Raw genomic sequence first — 7,373 nt, forward strand, 5'->3', positions numbered from 1 at the left:
TTTATATGCACAAGAGGAACGACCGACAGTCTGGAGCAACCCCCTTTGACTGGTGTGGATTGTTATTAAAGTTACTGATATCTTTGTACAGGACAATATAAAGTTCCATCTTAACGTAGATTAATCTTTCAAATCACTAGCGGCGCTTTCCTGACCTTCAGCCCCATCTGGTAAGCATTAATGGAGAATATGGGACAAATAGGAGGGACTAAACAGACCCATATGGTCCTGTAGCTCAACTGCTTGACAGGATAGACACCTTCCAACCCCTTACTGACTCTTATTCAACCCTATACTTCCCTGGCAGGCTAGTCTGTCAGAGGAGATAATCACCATTGGACACGCACTTCGGGCCTTTCATGGGACAGCAGCCTTGGATGAGCTGCTTCCGATTTTTACGATTGTTTTCCAGTGATGGGTGTAGCGGGAAAAGAGGGAGCAGCACAATCCTCTGCAGAAGCCAAACAGGCACTTCAACTCTGCTGAGTCTTGTGACTGTGTGTACTTCCACATTAAAGCCTGATACTAATATTTAATAGCTATGAGAAATAGTTTTGAACAGGTTTATTTGGAAAAAGGACATGCCACAAAACAATACCCTTTTAAACACTAAATAAAATTGAGACCTAGAAAAGCAGGTAAATGGTCCCCTGAGTTGAGGTTATATTGGGACACTGGTGGTACAAACTTCAAATCAGATGGCAGATTGCTCCATACTTAGGGATCATAAGCAATAATTGCTCTGTCGCCTGGTTTGGAATTAACTTTTGGAATTTGAATGAAAGTATGTCATATATATGTCAATGTCAATTTTATTTATATAGCACATTTAAAACAGTGCTTTACAGGTGTAATGGTACAACAAAAGGACAGTAAAACGTAATACATCGTAGAGCAAGTAATACAAATAAAATACAATTATTAATGTAAAATAAATTAAATTAAAATTAAATTAAATATAAGATATACGATAAGATAAATAAAATCAGCTGCGATGAAACGTACTCAACTCGAGGAGAAAGCCTGGGAGAACAGGTGTGTTTTTAGTAGTGATTTAAAGTGTGTTAAAGACGGGGCAGATCTAATGTGAAGTGGTAGTTTGTTCCATAGGTTTGGGGCGGCTACTGCGAAGGCGCAGTCACCTCTGGTTACTAGCCTTGTCTGAGGTTTGTCAAGGAGCAGTTGAGTGGCTGATCTCAGTTCTCTAACTGGAGTGTGCATCAAGAGAAGTTCGGATAAGTAAGACGGTGCCAGTCCGTTAAGAGATTTAAAAGTTAAAAGTACGATTTTAAAAACGATCCTGTGACGAACAGGAAGCCAGTGTAGGAGACGCAACATGAGTGTGATATGGTCTCTCTTTTTTTCCTAGTCAGCAGGCGAGCAGCAGCATTTTGGACCAGCTGCAGGCGTTTAATGGAAGATTTGTCTAAGCCTACATACAGGGAATTGCAATAATCAAGACGGGAGGTTATGAACGCATGGATAACTCTCTCTATATAGACCTGAAGCCGCTGAAATGACTTAGCATGGAAGATCACTGAAAAGGGTCTACTCTGGTGAAAGAGGCATGGACGGTGTCTGAACCTGTCTTATAAAATGAAGCATTGAATTTTTGAGATTTTTCTGAAATGGCTGAAGTGTTGGTGATGCTTCAAATTAATTAATTAGAATTGAGGTCAGCATCAACCATAGCTCCCAGGTTTTTGACCTGGTCAGTGCTGGTAAATGACTTGTTGCCTCTGTTCTGTAGCACTGAACACAATAACTTCTGTCTTGTCGTTGCTCACCTGCAGGATATTTTGTGACATCCATATATTAACATCCTTCAAGCAGCTTAACAGGCAATCCAATGTTTTAACATCAACAGGAAACGTGAGATGTGTAGTTATGAATCATCTGATTGGCTATAATACGTGCTGTTGTATTTTCTGAGGATATAGAACAGTATAGAGTAGGAGCCAGAGCTTTCAGCTATCAAGCTCCTTTCTTGTGGAATTATCTACCAGTTTCATTTAGGGATGCAGACACCCTCTCCACGATTAAGAGGAGGCTTAAAACCTTAAATTTTCAGGTTTGTCTTGGACCACCTCTTAGTTATGCTGCTACAGGCCAGGATTGTCAGGGGACACATGACACATGGAGCTTCTCTTTTCTCTTCTTCCTCGTCATCATATTAATGTCTCATCAATACATGTTACTGACCTCTTCCCCTGAAGCCTTGGGCTTTATCGTTGCAGATCCAGGATCATGCCTGCGGCCACATCGTGAATCGTGATCTCTTATTTATAAATACTTTAAACATTGATATATTTATCCTTACATTTATAAATTGGTCCATTTATTTTAAACATTTCAAGAATGTTGTAAATACTGTTATTTTATTGATGTGCTCTGCTTCACGTGGCAGCTATTGCACTTCTGTCCATCCTGCCAGAGGAATCCCTCACATGTGGCTCTCTCTGAGGGTTCTACTTTTTTTCCCTGCGGCAAATTGTGATTTGTGTATATGGGCTATACAAATAAAATGAATTGATAGAAGCATACAGTATAAAACTAAAAGCAGTTGAGGTTTTAGAATGGATCCTTGTGGGATTCCACCTAAAGAAACTGTGGTAATCGACTTTATGAAAGCTGTGTCAGTACTGTGAAGATACTGTAAACCAGACATTTGTTATATATGTTAGCGGTAAGGTATTGTCGCAATCGAAAATAGACCTCTCAATTTCTTTTACTGAGGAGAGTAAGGTTTGAAATTTGATCATATCAAGGTCAAGGTTATTCCTTGATGCTTCTAATAAAATTAATCTTTAATGGGGAACATTCCCAGTGGTAAGTTTATCATCTGCTAAACATTGATTCAAACAAGGTTGCAGAAAGCGGATAAAGGGGAGAGGTGGACGATTTTATTCGACTTATAGACTCAGCAGGCTTACTCAGCAGGTGATTTCCACCTATATATACCTTAACATTAACATCTTATCCCTGATATTTGTAAACTTTACATTGACACAAAGAATTTAAAAACATTCATAGCATTTACTTGTTGAAAATAAGTCACTGAAAATATCTTGAAGAGGATCAATTTGCTTATTGATTGATTTTGGTTCGATTTTTGTGTGATTTGACAATGTAGGCTCTTCTCATTTCATGGCTTTGTTCTAGTTTTGAAGTAGAACTCTTTGTCTCTGCTCTGTTGAACATGTTTGATTTTCTCTACCTCCTTTTAGCCTCAAGGCAATCACATATTAACTGACTTTCTAGAGCAATCGTTCTCCATGGGACTTTAATTTTGCCAGAGAGGCACTTGCCTCCAAGATCATCAAAATTAACAATTTAAGATGTTGGTAAAGGTGATGAAAAGAATAGTTTGAAGAATGTCTCAGCATAGTTTCCGTTGATTCTGAGAAAAGTTCTGATTGAATCAACATTTTTGATCTGAAATAGCGATATCTTCAATTTTAGTAATTTTAACAAAGCAGATGAGTGAAATATTTTACTTTTCAATCTTTTTCCAATCTTTACATTTTTATACACTAATTTCATTGAACACAATATGTGCAATCTACCAAGTCGAGCCCCTTTCACCAACAAAAAGCTGATTCTCCAGAAGGACATTTCCCGTCCACTGCTTTCCGGCATATAATTAAACAGTACTGTGCACTTCCCTTCAGCCCATAAAGTTTGCTGCAGTGTAATTACAGGTAGCCTTTGTTTGGCTGAGATTTTTAGAAGATATGTCCCCTTGATCCAGGACAACGTACCCACACACACTTGACATATATTAAGTTCTGACACTGAAAGGGAAAAACTCCCCTTGGTATAAGGAAGCCTGTGGATCTGCATTTTAACAAGACATGAACAATAAATGTGATTGTTAGCATGCTATAAGTGGGAGATGGATGGGAGGAGGAAAAAACTTTGAACCAGTGTCAACACCTAAAGCAATTGTTTGGAGGATATCCTCAATCAAGGCCCAAAAAGCACAATGAATAGTCTTGCTGACAGAAACCCGCTGGCCCCAGCAACCTCTTTGAACCGCCTGCTGCGAAGAATGAGCGCTGCTGCTCTGAGGCCAACGCCACTGTGATATCTGAACTTTGTTTCTCATTGAACAATGCCAAATTGAGATGTCACTCATTTGATAATGGCTAATACAGATCAAATGTGCTCTGTATTATAGTCATTTCTGGCTTAACTAAACTAAATTACATAATTAAAGAAATTACATAAATATAAATAAGCAGACATTTTGATGGGCCCTTATACACAACAACCCCCAGCACACCCACCCACCGTGTCTTCTGTGTGTGCCCCCTATTCCTTCCAGGCTCCTATACAATGCAGTGCACAACAGACTACACATGCATGGCAGCTTAAAAGCAAATTTATGGAGGGATGTGTGCAGTCCACACAATATTAACTAAACATAGTTTTGACAAAGAACTCGTCTACACATTTGCAATTAATCAAATCATGTAAAAAATAATTGAGACAAATTTAAATGAGGGATTTTTGGGCCACCATTGTCGGTCCTGTGCCCCCAGGGGTGCTGTCTACTTTGACCTACATTGAAATTAAGGAGCTTAGAGTAGATGTGCATGCGTTACCTTCAATTTTTTAAATACCCCTATAATGTAGCATCCTTCAAGAGGTCAAAACAAGCACATAAATGAACAAGAGCCATGTCAGAACTGCAGGAACGAGCCTGAGTGGGACGTACAAGAGGTGTAAAAGATAGTAAAACATCATATCAAAGTAAGTCTAAGAGCATTATTATAAAGATGGAAGGGCCTGTGCACCCTGAACTCTTAAATCCCATGTAAGATGTCTAAGATGTCTAGAACTCTGATTTCAGATCCTGATCACCTCCTACAAGCATTATCCCTTTATGCTGTGTTGAGTATTTTGTTATGTCAGATAGTTTTATGAATGACTTTACTGTATATTTGCACTAGTCTGGAGGAGTGCGACTGAGGTTGAACAGTGTGCATGTTTTTTGAATGTTGGGGTGCCCCCTTTTGGACATAGTAGGGACTTCATTCCCTGATTTATAAAATTTATTTTGTATGACTTTTTCTCTAAATATTTGTTTTGAAAGAATGTTGAAATAACAGATTCAACAGATTATAATGTTGATCATGTTTGATGTCAATTTGGTTTTGTTAAATGTTTGTAATCCTTCAGGAACAGCAACTAAAAAGATTCTAAAAATAACCATAGTCTCATCATTTAAGAATGCCTTGTCCAAAACAGGAAAAGGATTTACTATTACTATGTGCTAATTTAAGACCGCTTATTTAGTGGGCCTTTCAGAGAATTTGCACTTAAATTGAAGCATGTGCCAAAACCACAGTGGCGTGTAATTGATTGATTGAATTTCCATATATATATGTTTTTCTGAATCATGACCTTGATCAGTTACTAGTCGTAATTTGAAGGGCTCTGTTTGTACTGGTTTGGTTTGGTTTCATTTTAGGTGAAATGCAGAACATTACAGACTTTCTTTTCTCTAGTGAAAGAGGTAAACATTGATACTTAATAGTTTGTAGCCGTATTAGAGAAAATGTTTTCACTTTCAAGTCAAGTCAACTTTTACTGTCATTCATCCACATTAAAAGGGCTAGAGAGTTTAACAAAATGTTGTTCCTCTCAAGCAGAGTGCCAAACCACAGTTCAACATAAAACACAACATAAAAGAACACAGTGCAATATGAAATAAAATTAAATTTGACATAAAAACAGAACAGAGCTACGAAGTGCATGGCTGGAGTTAAGGTTGTGTACGTATCCCTGACTTAAACACAGTAAAAAATAGTCATGATGGACATAATAAAGTTTTACTGAGATTCAGCATTTAAAACATAGACCTAATAGAGATATGTTTGTGTCTTGAAGACAAAAGGAGCAGATATTTTAAAAAGACATTTGTTGACAAATGCAACATCAATCCATTCTCATTGGAGTGGGATCTGCATTTCTGGGTCAGGTGAAGATCTTGCAGGTTCTCCATCAGTAATGATCTGTTGAACGTTGAATGAGGAAGACATCAAGAGCTGCTCTTCCTCATCTGAAAATGGGGAGAAAACTTTAGAAGAAGTCTAGCAAGTGGCCGATCTGTATTTACGTAGTGCTTTTATAGTATGGTGACCACTCAAACCGCTTTACAGTTTTGCCATTCACACTTTTCACACAGTGCATCTATGTGCACTTTCTCTGTCACACACTGCCTGTGCAGCCTTAAGGAGCAATTTGGGGTTCAGCATCTCTCCCAAGGACACTCAGTCATGCGGAATGAGGGTGACTGGGATCAAACCGCCGACCTTCTGCTGAGTGGATGATCCGCTTTAACTCCCAAGCCACAGCCGTCAAGAGCCCTACTGCTCTGTGGACACACCATGAAAAAACGTGAAACTTATGAAAAATATAAAATTACTGACAAAATATTTACCATTGTCATATTTTTACAATATGTTTGTGTTGCAGATATGATAAAACAAGGTAATACTTCACTGAAAGATAGTTCATAGTAAAAAATGTACTTCTATTTCCTCGTCTACAGTACTTTGTTCAAGACTCTTATTAATTACAACCAATTACTCTGCAGTAAAAAACGTTTTATGTTTTTTGTCAAATTGATTCGGTAAAGACATGCCTGAAGGTCACCGCTGTGCCGACCATGTTCTGAAACCTTTTTGGTGTCACTTATTATCATGCTGCAGCCTCTCTCCTGCTCTGAGTGCTAGGACAGACTGAGTTCATCCACACACAGAGCAAAGTCAGAGGGCAGCAGGGAGACAGTGAAGTGAGGAAAAAAAAGCAAACACTTATGTACAATTAATGTAGGGAGCAATATTTGAATCTGCTCTGACAAGCTCCTCAGTGTTTAGTGATGATTCGGAGACACCATGCCAAATGGCTCAGCACTGCTAATTCATTTCTATGATTATCTTAACAGGTGTTTTAGTAGCAGATATGGGTATTTTTAATGTAGCCTGCATTTTACTTGAGTACATTTTATAGAAAAGTCTGGGTTAAATACATTGGGATATATACATCACATTACTTTTGTATAGATAGATATTTCTTATGACTCTGGAACAAATTGAAGACCTGAGGGCAGCAGAGAACATTGACATTTTTTAAAGCAAACTCAAGACCTACCTTTTTTAATCTGACTTTTATTTACATATCTTTCTATTTATTTATACATCTTAGGTTGTTTTAGAGGTTATCGTTTAATAATTTACCATCTCACAATAGTTTTCCGTTTTATACCTTACTTTTTTATCTCTGGTCTTATTTCTTTAGCATTCTATTATTTTCTCTATATCTTTGTCATCATCTGTTTTAAAGTTTTATTTCTGGATTATCAG

This window comes from Hippoglossus hippoglossus, chromosome 5, assembly GCF_009819705.1.
Source record: "Hippoglossus hippoglossus isolate fHipHip1 chromosome 5, fHipHip1.pri, whole genome shotgun sequence".
NCBI lineage: Eukaryota > Metazoa > Chordata > Actinopteri > Pleuronectiformes > Pleuronectidae > Hippoglossus > Hippoglossus hippoglossus.